Below are 16908 nucleotides of genomic sequence, written 5' to 3'. Positions count from 1 at the left end.
TTTCAATGATTGTAATTATTTTATACGTGTTATAAAGTCTTTTATGGCCCTAGGAAAGAGAATTAGTGAAGAATGGTTTCAGAACTTTTTAAATTTGAGATAGAATGTCCCAGAGTAGTGGAAGTTTCTAATAGAATAGCACGAAGAAGCTGGATTATTCTATTTATTTTTTAGATAGGTATGAAACTTCAAACTTGCTATTTCTATGGTTTCCATTCTTTCATTATACTTGTGGACCTCCGCTTAGTAATTTTTCTGTCTCTCTTTTATTTGACTGATTTAAACAAAACAAAATAACTCTTCAGCTAAAATCACTTTAGGTCACAAACTCAAAACTCCAGACTCGAGTAATTAACATGCTTGATGCAAAGCAGCAGCAACACATTACTGTCAATAAAATGACAATCTAAAGAGACATCTTGAAAACTGACTGGATGACAGTGAATTGTGCTTCTGCTAAACTCCAGCAGCTAAGAGGTTCCACCAATATGGGCCCTTCACAGAGAAGACACTGCTGAGTTTATAGGGTTGAGTTTGAGAACTTTTGGTCATCGTGATGCATTAAAAAAAAGAATGATTTGACAGGAGCATATGGTCCAAACTTTTTAAAACTGTGATTGTAGTCAATGTGCTATGAAATACCCACTGGGCAAGGATTGAGTCACCTGGTTTGGGTTCTAATTATGTCTTTAAGTCACTTAATAAGTGACCTAAAATCTGTAACATCTGTCTCAATATAGGGATTCCGTTATATTCTGACTCATTTTGTTTTAAAAGAAATTGACGGGCAGTGTAGAGTTTACTCATTAATCATATTGGTGGCAGTTTCTGGGTGACCCTCATTTGAGTTCCATATGGAATGAGATATAGTGTATGAAAATTGGAGTTCATGAACATGTGGGCAGAAGAGGTTTGTCCATTTTTGGTAGGTGTTTCTCCTAAGGATACATAACCTAGTACCCTAGAGATATCACCTGACTGCCAAGAAATGACTGTGGATGGTATACCTTTTTAGATTAGGGACAGTAGAGATAGGAACTATGTTTACCACAGCCTTTCATTATTACATATTAACTGAGGTCATTTACTTTGAATGTCCCAGTCAGATCCCTTAAAATCAAACCCCTAACTCATTTAGCTATACCCTCTTCTCAGTCTTCTCAGGAAAGATACAAGACAATATACCTATTTAACCTGTTATTTTTCTTGTATATTTCTCAGGAATTATACAAGACAGTATACCTATTGTACCTGTTGTACCTATATATATTCTGTATTAATTCAAGCAATTGATTGTCTCAAGTAATTTTTTTTCACTAAATCTAAAACAAAAATGGTAGACAGTGGACAAAGAAAAAAGCCTTGAATCTTTACCCAATAATTCTGTAACTTTGTGCAGAAAATAAATATGGATTCTTAGGTGTTATTCTTACAGATTCTGAGATCACACATTAAAAGTACCCAAGTGAGTTTGGTAGTACATCATCACAGGTACAAATATATGATTCTACTTGCTGTATCATAGAGACATTCTTCCTTATCAGTATGCCAAGGTTCTGTTCAATGACTAGGGATGTATCTATATCATGGTCGTTGATTAAATGACCATGAGATGAAATGTCTAAATGAATAAGTGGTAAGATATTATCTTAGAATATTTCTTCTTTCAAAGACATAAAATCTCTATCAAGTAAAATCCAGAGCAGCATATTGCTTAAAAACTAAATATGATGATGTGAAAAGAAAGCATCATGCTTAAATGGGGTTGAGAATTTGGTATACTACTAGCAGGGGTGGAGGCAGAATGTGGTGATCAAGGAGGAGGAGTTACCATTCTGGACAGGAAAAACTCTTCATGGGAGAATTTTAAACTTATAAATGTTCATCATCTTTACAAAATATAGAAAGATATTTAAAAGTTTTCAAATATTTTCAAATCTGGTGAGCAATATTCAGGGTCGAAAGAATAAGGTTAAAACATTGTTATACTTGTTCAATTTGCAAGATATTTATGATCAAGAAAACTTTCCTTATTTCATTAGTGATTTCCATTCCCTAAGAAATGATACAGATCTTAGATGTTCATAAATCCTCCTGGAATTCAACCATGATATTTTTACATACATTACACTTCTAAAATTACACAGATTAATAAGAATGTTTAAGTAGAAAATCCACAAGTAATACTTCTAGATTAGTTGAATTATATTGTGTTCATTATCATTATATTATTTATGAAATAATATTATACTAATCAGGTTGTACCATGTGGTAAAACTGTAAAGTTTGATGCATTTATTATGTTTATTTTAAATCTATATATGTTATAAATATTTTAATATATTATATATATTTTTTATTATATATAAAGTTTGAGCATATTATTATATATATACTCCTGATCTTGGCTGAGTTTCAAACTGTAGAAAGAGCCTGTTGTTAGATGCTTCTGCGTAAAAAGTCAAATGCTTCTCTAAGGATTAATATATTACGCTTATTCTAAGAAATCTGTGATAAGGCATTAGGTACAGTGTACACTGCTTGGGTGATGGGTGCACCAAAACCTCAGAAATCACCTCTAAATAATTTATTCATGTAACCAGACACCATCTGTTTCCCAAAAACCTATTGAAATTAAAAAAAAAAGAGAGAAATATATGCTAAGGAAGACACAATAACATGGGCTTCAGAGTCAGACATTCAGGATTCAAATCAGGACCTTTCCACTGAGCGAAGGTGGGCAAATGCTTCTCCATTTCAAGCCTCGGTTCCCTCATGGAACCAAAGTGAAATGAGAGGAGGTGAACAAAGAGCTTACCCAGGTTCCAGGCTGTGGAGCATGTTAAATAAATGTTGCCCAACATCTTCCTCTTCTTTCTCTTTCTCTTTCTCCTCCTCTTCCTTGTCTTTGTTGTATATAAGAAGTAGCAGGAAAAAAACCCCAAAAGTTTAATTTAAAATTATACATGTCCTTCTTTATTTCTTATATGTTAAGTTATTCATGATTCACAGTACTTTAACCTTTTATTACCTCAAAATTGAATTTATTTTTTCAGTTGTCTAATTGCTTATAATTTCAAAAAAAATCTTCATTTTGAACAGAAAATATATGTTGATGTGAGCTCTCTAAACTCCATTTTTAATCACTGGAGGAATCCTCAACAACATTTTTGCTTTAATTTTACTTTCAGATTTTGTTTCGTAGAACAGTCAAGTCGAAGGACTCCCCTGATAGTCTTTTCAGGAGGTGACACAGCAAGAAATGCTGAAGTTTTACAAACAGCTAGTACAGAACGCTTCTACTAAAGTTTTAGGTTTGGCTCAGCATCCTCAGTTTGAAAAGCAAGTTACAGCTTTCATCAGTTAACCTTGCAGGGCTAGAAGCTTATGCATACTGAGGAAGATTGATGAATTTCATTGAAAATTGATGCTCATAGTAGCAATGAAATTGTATTCAGACTATTTTCATGTTCATCATTTAAAAGAGAATGCATGAGGGGGAAAAAGTGTCCAAAATTTGGAACTAGATACAAGGACACCTTATTATAAATAATGAAATTTGAGGCCAACGAGCTAAGTTTTGCATTTTTCTTTCGTGTCACTTATACTGCATGACCTCAGGTAAAGAAGTATGTTGACTTCTACTTGATGGAAAAATGATGAGAGAGGAAGCTATAAGCTGCCGGTTCACAGGTCTGGCTGTGAACTGAACTGCAAAAAATCATTTTAGTTAATCTAGTGGATCGCGAAACTCAAATATAAATAAGTAAAGCATCACTCCTTTCTCAGAAACAAAAGAAGAATCCTACAAAGATATAATATTCTAGTATGAGCAGAATGCATGATATGAAACTATAAATGGAGTTTTTGTATTTTGATAGAGAATCTGACTCTTGGAAGGCGATATAAACTAGCTATATTTAGGCAGTACCAATGGGAGGCAGTGTTGCCTCATGTACAAAGGCATGTTCTTGAGAGCTAACTGACTTAGGTTCCTTTTCCTGTTCTTCATTAGTTATGGCAAGTTACTTTTCTTCTCTAAGCCTTATTTTTCACGTTGGTAAAATGGGTTAAACATAGTGCTTCCATAGTACGGTTGTTATGACGATTAAATGAGAAAATGTATGTTAAGTGCTTAGCACAATGTTTGGCACGGAAAATGTTTGTATGTTGTAAACGAGATCTGCCAGTATTGCTACCATTCCTTTAGCCAGTAAAGGACTGTCTAAGAGAGATGATGTGGTTTGAATGTATAAGGTCTCTGCTTATATTAATTTATGTCATAACATTTGTTTTAATTCTTCATTACTTTGATTATTTTGCCCAACAGCAGCATATTATGGTATAATTTATAGCCTAAATGTAAAAATGAGACTTTGATATTTACATAAATTTTGCTTCCTCATTAAAAAGTAATTGATTAAGGAAATGGTGGTTTGGAAAATGCCTCACTGATTTTAAAAAGTTAGCTGAACATCACCTTATGACACTCTTTAAACAACTGTAGTGTTTGTGTAAAAAATATGTGGGTAATAAATGACAATACGAGGAACAAATATAAACTATGTGTTTGGTAAGTGAGTCAGTTCAGCTAGTCACACAACAAATTGACTTGGATGAAGTTTATATCTTATAATGGCATTTTATATATTTTTCATTCAAGAATGACTATGAATAGAGCTTTCAAAGTTTATATGTTGTTAGAGTATGTTTATCTTTCATATATGGCAGTCACCTTGTTTTGCTCTTTCCATTCTATTCTGTTGCACTTTCTTTTCAATGCTATAGCATTGTGACCTAGACTCAATTCTCTCTTCACTTGCTGTATCTTTTTTGTTCTCAATGCCTTGGGCACCTGCAGTGTAAGGCCATTAACACCTTGGCCTTTGTAGAAATCAAAATATCTGTATAGATATATATTGAAATTATTTCCTGCAACTATTGAAATTTCAATAAAGGTCATTGTGGTTCCACATATTCTACAGATGTTGAATACTTTTTGTAGAACATGTTCAGTGTTTGGTATTTCTGAGTGACTGAGTTTTGATAAAAATAGAATTAAACTTAGACCCCATTAAAAGTCCATATTTCGGAGGCATATAAATATAGCGATACAGTAAACAGTCTAATGACATAAAAATCAACATGAATTGTATGTTTGAAAAATACGTCTGTTTTTAACATTTTTTTTTTCCTTAAGAAAGGTAAGCTGCAAATTAGTTGACAATGTTACTTAAATGCTTTGATCTCTCAACATTATGAGACTATAAATTATAGAACAAATGTTACCCCAGGGAATGAATCCACTAAAATATTTGCCTTCATTTCATTGTAGTCGTTATTAATTTGATAATTTTTGAAAAAAGTTATAAGTCCAAATCAAACCTGTTTACCACAGTGAAAACGAAGTCTCTTAAATGTCTTCTATAGTTAAAATATCTACTATTATTCATGTCACTTGTAAGTGTTGTGAGTCCCGAGCTTCACCTTTGGGGCCTTAATCCCGGGAGAACACATTCTGCCATTCCTCAAGTCCTGTTTTGTACCAATTGGGAAACAGTGCCTCTTGCATTGTTCCTCAGGGAATTAGATCCCAGGAGCTTCAGGAAATAGAGAATGTTGCCTATTGATGCTAACCTTTAACTGATTCAGTGGGCCTTTTTTATGCAGACATGCAAAAAGTGGTGATGTTTAAACTCCTTCCCTGAGTAGAATAGCTGATTATCTGTGGAATGCTTTACCTCCTGGAAGTAAAGCGTGAAATGACAAACTTTAGAATATGTTTTAAAGGGATTTTTATTCATTTCAAGGTCTGTATGACTTTTGACAGACAAAATCTCCCCTAGAAAGGGCTCACAGAATAATGTATGTAAGTTTACTGGCATTTTGACTTTAATAGTTTACAAATATACCAGTTTACTTTCAAATTAACTAATATTTTTATCTTATTTAGTGTGTCATTTTCTCCCCAAGACAAACCAGAAAGGAGATGCTAAAGAAGTTGCTTTTATGTTGACACTTGATCCATTGGGGGTTCTTAAGTGACTTTGGAGACTTTGTTCGTAATTTTTAGTAACCTGGAAAATCCCTAAATAATTTACTCATCTCATTTTATCCAGTTTTTGAGACCTTTGCCAAGTATCTGTTTATCAAAGTGCTAATGCTGTCAGACAAACATATGGATGAGTAGGTAGAACAACATACAGTCTTTTTCTCCAAGAATAGATGTGGGTTGTGGGTTTTTTTTTTTTTTGGTTTGTTTTTTTGTTTTTTTTAAAAATTTAACTCAGGCATAGCAATAGCTGTGATTTAAGAAATAAAGATTTTAATTTGCAAAAATCTATCCAGATATGGTGTGGCATGGTACAAAAACATAGTTGTTGGAAGGGTAAGATCTAGAGTGGAAGTTCAATAAAAAGGGAACTGACATTTATTACTAACTTCAGAAATGCCAGGGACCAGTGCTACACCCATATTTTCTTCTACTCTCTGGAGTCAGAGACCCTTGCACCTCAACATGTTAGCAAGTCTCTAACCTCACAGAACCTCATTCTCCTGTCTTAAAGATGTTCATCATCATCATATCTACCCTACTTCACCAGATCGTTGTGAGGAGCAAAGTAATTGTTGAAAAATTGCTCTGTAAATGGTAGAGCTTTAAACAAATATTCACAATTACTGTGTTTATATTTTGTATCCTTCTCACAAGTTGAGTCAATTAATTACTATTATGTTAAGCAAAATTTGGAGAGCACATTTAAAAACAGAGAAATTTGCCCAAAAGAAAAGAAGAGGATTGTGATACTAAGGAGATGTCATTGCCTACTGGAGCTCCCACTCTGACTCTAGAAATCAGAAAGTAAGTTGGGATGGAGTAGGGGAGGGAGAGAAGGAGACGGATTGCTATCCTGATGTTTATTGTTTTCCAATGAGATGTATAAGCAAAGCATGGATCCTGAGAATGGACACTGTATATAAAAAAATAAGGCACATGTTAAGTGCTTTAAATTATTTATAGTGAACCCAAGTAAAAACAGATGTGGAGAGGCTCCTCAGAATTCTTGGAAAACCTTAAAACTTATAGTGGATGATCGATAGCTGAGTCTCTGTAAGTGAAGGATAGTGGCATTATTATTATTAACATGTTTTAAAAACAGGGCAAAACTCTAATATTTATGACTCTTTACAGAATATAGTAAACCACATTCAAAAGATGAATTACGGTTTTGAAATATTTGGGTGTTATATACTTAATAAATCATTGCTGCTTCTGTTATTGAATATTGGCTTTTGCTTTTAGAATGCTTGATTATCTGAATAAACATATCTCTTTTTTGCACATATCTGTGAGTCTGGGGGGATTTTTTTCAGATAGTTTTTTGAGAAAACATTATATTTGAAAGACTAAGGAGGCAGAATTTTAATGGAATGCTGGAGGAAGTATTGTAAGGAGTTCTAACCTGGGCCTCTCCAATCAATAGCTGGGTGAATACAAAGTACAGTATATTACATTATAACGATTTCAAACCCTTTCAGTCTCAGTTTTTTTCACCTACCAAATAAACATATTAGACTAGCTACTACTGTCTCTTTCAATTCAAAAAATTCTATTCTATGAAAGCATGTCTCCCTTCTATATTCCCATATACTGAAGCTGTGTAATGTGTTTTTATTAATGGCACCATAGATAATTCTTCCCTTATTATGGCCTAAAGATGAATTAACATAATAGAAAGCAGGTGTATACAAACTTGACAATTATGCAAATATAGTAGATAGCCCTGTAGGTACTGTACTTCTTCAGAAAGATTTGAGATGGGCATTAAGTCTTCCTTGTTAATCCTGTATTTAATGACCTCTAAATAGCATCTATTGAGACCTTCAATTCCTTTCAACAAGTTAGAAAAACATTTTGATTTATCTCTCTTCCTTTTCCCATCCTCTGGTACCAGCTACTGTCTTTATATTAGAATTTGACTTCCTTTCCTTTCACATTGTGGCTAAAGAAATAATTGTTATCATGTTTTACTAGTGACTTCGTAGCTGTCTAACAAGACATCACTTTTTCAGAAGGAGAGGGGAGGAATTCCCTGAGCAGGAGCTATGTTCAGTTGTCACACAGTGAAGCTTTCCTAAGTACTCATTGCATAGCCAATATCAGAAAGCTTTATCTTTGACAGCACGGACAAGATGTACTGATGTTTTGCCTAGAGTTTACCTGATTTATTTAGTTTCATGTGCCAAACAATGATACATAAGTAGTTAAACTCTCAGAACCAGGTCCACATGGAACATTTTAGTGGGCTGTACGCATGTCTAGTGTTTCTTCAGACTGGCTGGAGCCACATTATTTTAAATCATTTTAGAGGAGCATCCTTATTGAGACTAGAAGTAAGAACTCATTTTTTAGCCTGCTATTAGCTTTCTTTTAATGATCTCCTTTAGATTCACCAACAGATACCTCACCTATGCCCATTTTCAGGGGCTGCTAATTAAGTAATAACCTTTAACTTAGGTAAGTTTTTTTTTTTTTTTTAAACTCAGTTTATAAAGCTTTCTGATCAAGTTAGGTTGTAATAAATACCAAGTACCATGTTACATAGGAATGTTACACCCAAAAAAATTCAGACTGGGGAGGAGGAGTGAAACATCAAACCCATCATATGGCAAAAGCAAAAGATGTTAAAAAAAAAAAAAAAAAAAGAACAAAGAAACAGTGAAATATAGTTAGTGCATCATAAGTTGATCACCTTTTTCATAGATCACTAAATTACTGGCCTAGAAGTCTGGTAGCACTGTTTATTCAGCCATTAATAACAAGAACAACCACCTCCAAATAAAAAATTCCACCTACTCATCAGCATTCTAACTCAGCATGTTGCCTGTGTTAGGCGACACCCTGAAAAAAATGGTCCTTTGAAGCTTGTCTTGCCAGGAAGCTGCTATTTCTGGTATAGTTACATGATTTGGGGAGACTATGGTTAAGTCTTCCAGGCATACACATATGTCCATCATCTGGCATTTGTAGGTGCTGATCAAATCACCAAACTCACTGTCACACACTGAGTGACGACACTGAGGGCCTGGAGTGTTGGTATTTCTCAGACTCAAGTGGGCACATTACTGATCTCTGTAATCCACAAAATATGTATGTGAGCTTTACTATGGTTAAACAGTGAATCCACTGTTCTTAGGTGTCATCGATTGCAATTTTAAAATAAGGCGGGTTAGATTTAAGAATGTGTGTCTGGCATGCAAACTTTCCCTGGAAAAGGTCTAAGAAAAACTGAAATCAATACTGCAATGCTACATTATATGGGAGTTTGAAATCAGAGGGTTGAGTATCTACTTCTTTTCCTCTTGGTTAGGAACTTAGGAGGTACCTCAGAATATCAGATCTGGTCTGTTTCAAAAGCAGCACTTTTAATAAATAGCAGAAAAGCAAATAAAACACCTTTTCCTTTTTGTAATAAATCATTTTGTTTTTTTTATAGATTGCATGTGGCGTTTGAGGCAGAGTGAGCAAAGCTGCCAATATTGCAAGCTGATGCTTCAGCATCTTTCATTTTTCTCTCTGAGCAGGAACCCTCTTCTTAAACTTGTTCATTTTACAGAGAGAAAATCGAAGCCACTGGCATATTGTCAGAGCTGCTTTATTGTCATCATTTACAAAGGTCACTGGAATTAATTGACTTCTTATATTACATATTGTAAACTGATTCATTTTTTGACACATTTATGGGAAAGTGGCAGGATCTAAGTGGCTGGTTATTGTCTTTTTGCTTTGGCTTATATTACAAACTAGAAAACCAATAATAGCTCTGAAATCACAGTTGTGGAAAAAAATAACCCACAGTTTCAAAGAAGCTGACTCTGTTAACTATGTGGTTAGTTGAACTAAAAGAAGGCAGGAGAGAGCTGCAGAAGATGAAATACAAATGCTAGGTTTCTTTTACTGTCTTTCCAGGACCCAGTAAAGAGGGCAGTGAATGTTTCCATGAATGTCCTCAATTGATGTTGTCTGTTTGAAAGCATATTCTAAGTAGCTGGCTTCCCTTTACAAGATTGGAAGTAAAAATTAACCCACAATGAATTCCATGAATCATCGATACATGGATGCTCATAGAGTTTACTGAGAGTAATTCTGTCTCAGAGGCATTGCTTCTGAAACTAAAGATGAGAAATATATCAGTAATATTTATGGTACCAGAGCACAGTATATTCTAGGTAGATATTTTGAACCTTTACTTCTCTTTTTGTTTTCACATTATCCCCTTTTCACTAAATTAGGAAGGTTCTACTCATATTCATAGCCTGCTTTCACTGAAATTAGAGGCACAGAAACAAGGACATATTGTTAAAAATGAATAAATTAGAGCCGAATTAAGCCATCCAGCTCAATAACAGCAAAGGGAATATAGCAGTTGGTTAGAACAAACAATCTTCTTAAATAGGAAATGTACTTTAAAGCCATCCTGCTGTGATCCTGTTAATTACCAAAGAAGATTAGAACTCTTCTGGTTCATGGGATCCTTTTACCTAGTGTGTGGCAGTTCCAGCTGCATTAGCAATCAGACATTTGCACTGTCCCTTCAGACCAGTGAGGGGATGTTATTAAAGGGAAGTCATTTACCCCAGTCCGTAAGATGTAGCCTGGCAGAAATTCAATAACTGTTTGTGATATGCTCAATCCGATACTCTGCTTAGTGATTTTAGCTCTTAACATACAACAGCATTTGCCTTAATTTGCATCCACTGGGTGAGAGAGAATAAAAATGCCCCATTTGGTGGGTTGATTTCAAAACACAGAATAATGTGTGATCTGTTTTTCACTACAAATAATGTGAAGAAAAAGGAAAATTGCACCCCCTTATCCGTGTCTCTCCTCTTGTCTTTCTGTCTCCTTCTCTCTTCCTCATCTCCTTCTCTCTCCCTCTCCTCTCTTCTCCCCCAGTGTTCCCTTCTCTTCTGTCTCCCTCCTTTTTCTCCTCCCCCCAACACTGCTTTTTCTCTCCCACTCACATCCTCTGATGGGCATTCAAGCTAGTAAAATGCATGTTGGAGAATCTCACAAACACAGCTAGGCACACACAGAGCCAGCTGGGTTTTGCATGTGAATTTCTTCTCAAAAGTGCAATAAAAGAAAAAATGCTCTTAGAATTCAGACAAGAAGACATCAAAGGAGGATTTAGGTGTAAAAACGTGATCATCGAGGTGACAAGAAATAGAACGTATTTTAAAAGATATGTGTATTTTAAACTTACCTCGAAAAGCAGTTTCAGTGCTAGCCCACCTCCGATGTCCCTGCGTGCTGGATTCCTCAGTTCCTTGGTTGAGATAATCACATGGTTGTGTTCTTGCCCGGTGTAAATAGGTGCATTTGCGTGTCTATGTAACAAAGTATACACAAATATGTACTATAGATATGCACACATGCACGTAATCTTATCTCTGTATTTTAAAATATAAAGGAAGGCAGAAGGCTGCAGCCAGGATTCCTTCTTTTTCCCGGAACTCTTTTTCTCAGTCGGCAGGCTGAGGTTCTCAATCCAGTGAAGAGAGATCCTGTGAGCTGGCTTTATTTTCCCTTGTTTCCATGGTGGTTAGTGGTGCATCGTTCACCCGATCAGTTGTCACACTGACATGGTGCTGCCTGCTCAGCGGTCATTAATAACTGAACACCCTCCACTCCCCAGAGAGGAGCCAATCGCTTCAGACTGCCAAGATGTAGCACTCGCAGCTGCTCCAGTCTGGTTGGCTGAAACAAACTGTCTGTTCTATGACACTGCTGCTTAGGATACAAATAAATGAAACAGGCTTGCATATTTTCCTAGGTATCATTTTCCTTATTTTTTTCCCCCTTTCTGGAGGAATGTTGGGAATTTTTTGACAAGTTTTCTCAATTTGAGGTTATCAGTCATTCAGAGAAACAATGTTTTCAGTCTGCAAATAGGCAGGACACACTACTGATAAGGATTTCCCAAATATTAAAAACACGTCGTAGAGACTCACACCTCCAACTCTGTCTCTGTGAAGTTCAGCAATGACTGTATTATTTAAGAAGAGAAGCTTGCAACTGTTTTGAGTGGCATTTGGTTCTCTATAGATCCTACTTAATTTAGCATATGTGCTTGGTGTTCAATAACACTTTTTTTTTTTAGCAATGACATTTCTTGTCTGGATTGACCAGATTTTTAAAATAAAACATATATTTGCCTCTCTGTAATTCACAACATTGGCATTTGAGGGGGTACTTTTTAAAAATATGTATTTCTAATTATACTCACTGACTTCTCCTTATATGATGTAATCAATCTAGGAGCTACATATGAATGGGTACATGTGTAGGTGTGTTTGTATATCTGTGTGTGTGTGTGTGTGTGTGTGTATTTAGGATATATTTTTTTACCACTCTGGGGAAATAATTCAATTGTAATAAGCTAAATTATAAAAAAAATTATTTATCTTTGTTCTTAGGCCTATTAACTCTGAGAGGATATTTCCCAGGAAAATATACTATATAAGCCATATATGTAAAACATCTTTATTAATTACCAGAAATTTGGAAAACACAGGAACACATAGCAGTGCATATTTCTCAAAGAACATCTATGAAAAAATCAAAAAGCAGTTTTAAAAATGCATGTTTTACAACCTTAATTAGTATACTAAAGAAACATCTTGTTGAGGAGAATGGAACATGAGGATTAATATATCAACAGGTCAAAAGCAGGCTAGTCATAACTCCAACCCCAGTTTTGAGAGACTACCCTCTAGTGGAGTAAAAAGAAATGACACTTATTAGATTTAGGGAAAAAAAAAAGCCTTCATATCTAATTGCTCCTTCAGTATTTATTGACATGACATAGACCAATAGTTTGCAGTTACAATAATAATAATAATACCAGAAAAAATTTTAAACAATAGGCTTATCTTTAAATACTAAATATTTTCACTCTGTAGTTTTCTAGAAACAGTTCCCAAATGCTTTTTCTCTATAAGAATTTATTCAAATGAATCAAAATAAGTTCAAGATAAAAGTAGCATATCATTTAACTTAGTATTTATTTCAGAATGTTATTGTAATATTTTATTATTTGCTAGATACTCTAGTATTTACTCAGAAAGCCCTGAGTCAATTCTGTATATTAGGGATCATGGTTGAGTGTTGGGATGTTGTGTTAAGAGTATGTTTACATATAATTTAATGTACTTTTAGTAGTAGTAATAATCATCCTTCTTACCCCTTAATTTTAATCTAGGAAATCTCAATTTCTTTAATATTCCAAATTATTTCAATATTTGCATGATTTATTGCCACATATGGAAGAATAATCTTAAAATTGTGATAATTATTTGAAAAAGGAATTTTTATTTATGCCATGGTATCTCAGTGATTAATTTTCATCGATTGGTATTGACTGTATAATTGACAAATCCAGTAGTCAAACCAATTATAATGCACTCCCATAATGAAGGTAAGTTGTGATAGTCAAACAGATACACGATTAAACTACTTTCTTGGTTTTTAAACAATCATACCTAATATTTTAAATTTCAGTCTCTCAGAAATCAAGAAAAAATCTTTTAATTTTTGATTCATTTAGAATTGTTAAAGGTAGCCATTTATATGTTATCTTACATTATTTCATAGGAAATTGTTTTAACTAAATGATCACTTTTTTGAAAGTGGGAGATAAGAGTGCTCTTCCTGCAATTGTCCTTTTAATGTAGGTACATGATAAATTTAAAATATTTTATACTCATTTTTATAAATTTAATATCATGGAGCACTAGAAATGAGATTTTAACGTGAAAGAGAAAATGACTCTGGCTGTGGATGAAAAGGATGACGATTCAGTTCTTTGGCTGGAATTTCTATTTTGTTCCAAGAGCATCAGCAGCTTTGTAGAATCAGTGTGTGTTTTGGGTGTTTTTTTCACTTATCAGGGACTTCAGTCCTTAACTGTAAATGTGAAATGTGGCTCTCTCAAAAGATACATGAAAAAATTATTTTGGTATCACATCTATATAATGAAGTACCGTATGAAGACATTACATTGTAATACAGTAAGGATTTTAGGGTTTTTGAATTAATACAGTTGTGAGTGATCATCAAATGAGAACCATGGAAGCTTAGCACACAGTTGGCACCTTAAAGACAGGATAGAGCCCCTCAGGTATTCCAGATTTTTTCCACCATATTACCCTATCATCTACCGGATGATTGACAGTCCTCTGCTAATTCTTCTTTTCCTTCTTCTTGTTCTTTTCCTCCTTCTTACTCTCCCTCCTTTCCCTTCATTTTTTTTTTCTTTCTTAAGTTTCTTCCTTTAGAAGGCACTAAAGCTTCAGAGAAATTTCACATTGCAAACCACAGTATTACATGGTTGTACGTGTTGCCTACATTGTAGGAAATGTCTACAGGTTTCCTAGATGAATACTGAGTTTTAATGGAAAGATGTTGAAATGATTTTAAAACATAAATGAATAATTGCAACCTTTAAATTATATTGAAAGAGTTTTGCCTTCATCATCAAATAAGAAAATATTGGGGTACAGTAGATCAGTATTCATTGACTTAGTCATTGGGATTTTTTTTTTTTTTTTTTTTTTTTTTTGAGATGGAGTTTTGCTCTGTCTCCCAGGCTGGAGTGCAATGGCACGATCTCCGCTCACTGTAACCTCTGCCTCCCGGGTTCAAGCAATTCTCCTGCCTCGGCCTCCTGAGTAGCTGGGATTACAGGAGCGTGCCACCAGGCCTGGCTAATTTTTTTTTTTTTTGTACTTTTAGTAGAAATAGGGTTTCAACATGTTGGTCAGGCTAGTCTCAAACTCCTGACCTCATGATCCACCCACCTGTGCCTCCCAAAGTGCTGGGATTACAGGCATGAGCCACCAAGCCTGGCTAGTGGTTGGGATTTTTAACTTGTTTATTGCTATTTTATCAAATCCTGGGCTGTATGTTGTTTTCCTTAGAAAAGTAGCCTGGGCAGTTGGTAGAATGTGAGTTGTAGAACCACAATGCCTGGGTTTGGATCCTTACCTTGCCACTTCCTAGAGACTCTGAGCATCATGTTAAGTATCATCTCTGTTAAGCGTCATTTGTGCATCTTGGTTTAAGTATCATCTCTGCATCTCATTTTTCTCCCAGAATTGTTAAGAGCATTAAAACAGTTAATATGTATACCGAGTTTAGAAAAGTGCTCAAATATAGTAGTCTTGAACAAATGTTTGACGTTATTATTGGCATTATTATGGTAGTGGTCATTGTTATCATGGTCATTGTTTTCCTCCTTTAACAAGATGTAATCTCTCATTTGATCCACAATAGTACTCTTTATCGCTCTTATTATTTATCTTTTTTTGGTATTATAATTGCTTCTGTAATTTTACCTGTTTCCCCTTTTAGCGTATAAGATTCTCCTAGAGGGAGTATATGTCTTATTACATTTTTAAGCTCCACAATGCATATAAAATGGATAAAATAACATCTGTCGAGCACTAACACTAACATATATTTGTGTATTATATACATTAACTTCAAAAATATTCTATTCAAATTGGGATTTTTTTTTAAGACGGAGTCTCGCTGTGTTGTCCAGACTGGAGCACAGTGGCGCGATCTTGGCTCACTGCAACCAACGCCTTCCGGGTTCAAGTAATTCTCCTGCCTCAGCCTCCCTAGCAGCTGGGACTATTGGTGCGTGCCACCACGCCCAGCTAATTTTGTGTATTTTTACTAGAGATGGGGTTTCACCATGTTATCCAGGATGGCATCGATCTTCTGACCTTGTGATCAGCCCGCCACAGCCTCCCAAAGTGCTGGGATCACAGGCGTGAGCCACTGTGCCTGGCCAAGATAGATATTTTTACGTTCAATTGACAGTGTAGAAACATTGGCTGGAAGAAGCTAGCTTACTTGCCCAGTGTCCCAAAACTATTAAATAATGGGGCTAAAATTTGAACTCAGTTCTGCTTACAGAGCCAGAGCACTTTCTACTGCACAAGGTACTCAACATTCACTTGTCAAATAAATGAATGCTTGAGGGATGGCTGAGCCAACCAATTCAATGTAGTCAGCAACAAGGGATGCCAAAAATAAAATACTATTTTTAAAAAAGGAATGAGTTTTATGCACTAGACAGTGGATGCTTTTATACAGTAGTGTTTGTTCAGGGTTGATGACAGAATTTTTATTGCTGTCATGATTTGAGAAGTAGAGCTCTGAAGAAATGCAGTGCCTAGTGGAAAAAATGAGTTGATATGCTCAGAAAGCTAAATACAAATGAATGAGTCACTGATGGTGAGGGGCTGACATTGTGCTAAGAAGGTCTTCAGTGATTTTGTCCTTTGTGGTCTAATTCTAATAACAGATTAGTTCTCAATTCAGTTAAAAACATGATGTAAGGTGAGTAGTAACACTGGTTGGTTGTTAGAATGTTGAACTAAAGCAAGTTGGGTCAGAGTTCTCATTTTCTTTTTCAAAGGAGTTTTGGAAAGTAAAATTGGAGAAAAACAGAGATTCTTATTTACCTATAGGTTTTGTTTTAATTTTAAATTTTTTCTTTATTTTTCAGACAGTCCTTGCTCTGTTGCCCAGACTGGCGTGCAGTGACACGATCATAGTTCACTGCAACAACCCTGAACTCCAGGGCTTAAATATTCCTCCTACCTCAGCTTCCAGAGTAGCTAGGACCACAGGCACAAGCCACCATATGCTGCTATTTTTTCTTTTAAGTTTTCTCTTCTTTTTTCTTTCTTTCTTTTTTTTTTTTTCCTTTGAGTAGAGATGTGGTCTCTCTGTGCTTCCTAGCCTGATCTCAAGCGGCCCTTCCACCTCTTCCTTCTATATGGCTGGGATTACAGATGTGAGCCACAGCACCAAGCCATGTCTTTTGTTTTTTT

At 35.1% G+C, this 16908-nt stretch overlaps 2 protein-coding genes across 16 annotated transcripts in view; one reads left to right on the top strand and one right to left on the bottom strand.

Moving 5' to 3' along the window:
- LRRN3 (leucine rich repeat neuronal 3) overlaps window positions 1-11643 on the bottom strand; it is a 33474-nt gene extending 21831 nt beyond the window's left edge. The window contains exons 1-2 of one of the 2 annotated variants that reach the window (XM_015134759.3): window positions 11265-11643; window positions 2819-2906 (exon numbers count right to left, since the gene is read on the bottom strand). The gene's annotated coding sequence lies outside the window, so the exon portion shown is untranslated. The remainder of the gene's footprint in view (window positions 1-2818; window positions 2907-11264) is intronic. The other variant, XM_015134760.3, reaches the window with a different exon arrangement.
- The window catches only part of IMMP2L (inner mitochondrial membrane peptidase subunit 2), an 870942-nt gene that overhangs the window by 441221 nt on the left and 412813 nt on the right, over window positions 1-16908 (top strand). The gene's annotated exons all lie outside the window — the stretch shown is intronic.

The sequence above is a fragment of the Macaca mulatta genome, chromosome 3 (assembly GCF_049350105.2).
Source record: "Macaca mulatta isolate MMU2019108-1 chromosome 3, T2T-MMU8v2.0, whole genome shotgun sequence".
NCBI lineage: Eukaryota > Metazoa > Chordata > Mammalia > Primates > Cercopithecidae > Macaca > Macaca mulatta.
The sequence above is the reverse complement of the archived record's forward strand: the minus strand, read 5'-3'. Positions and strand labels throughout refer to the sequence as shown.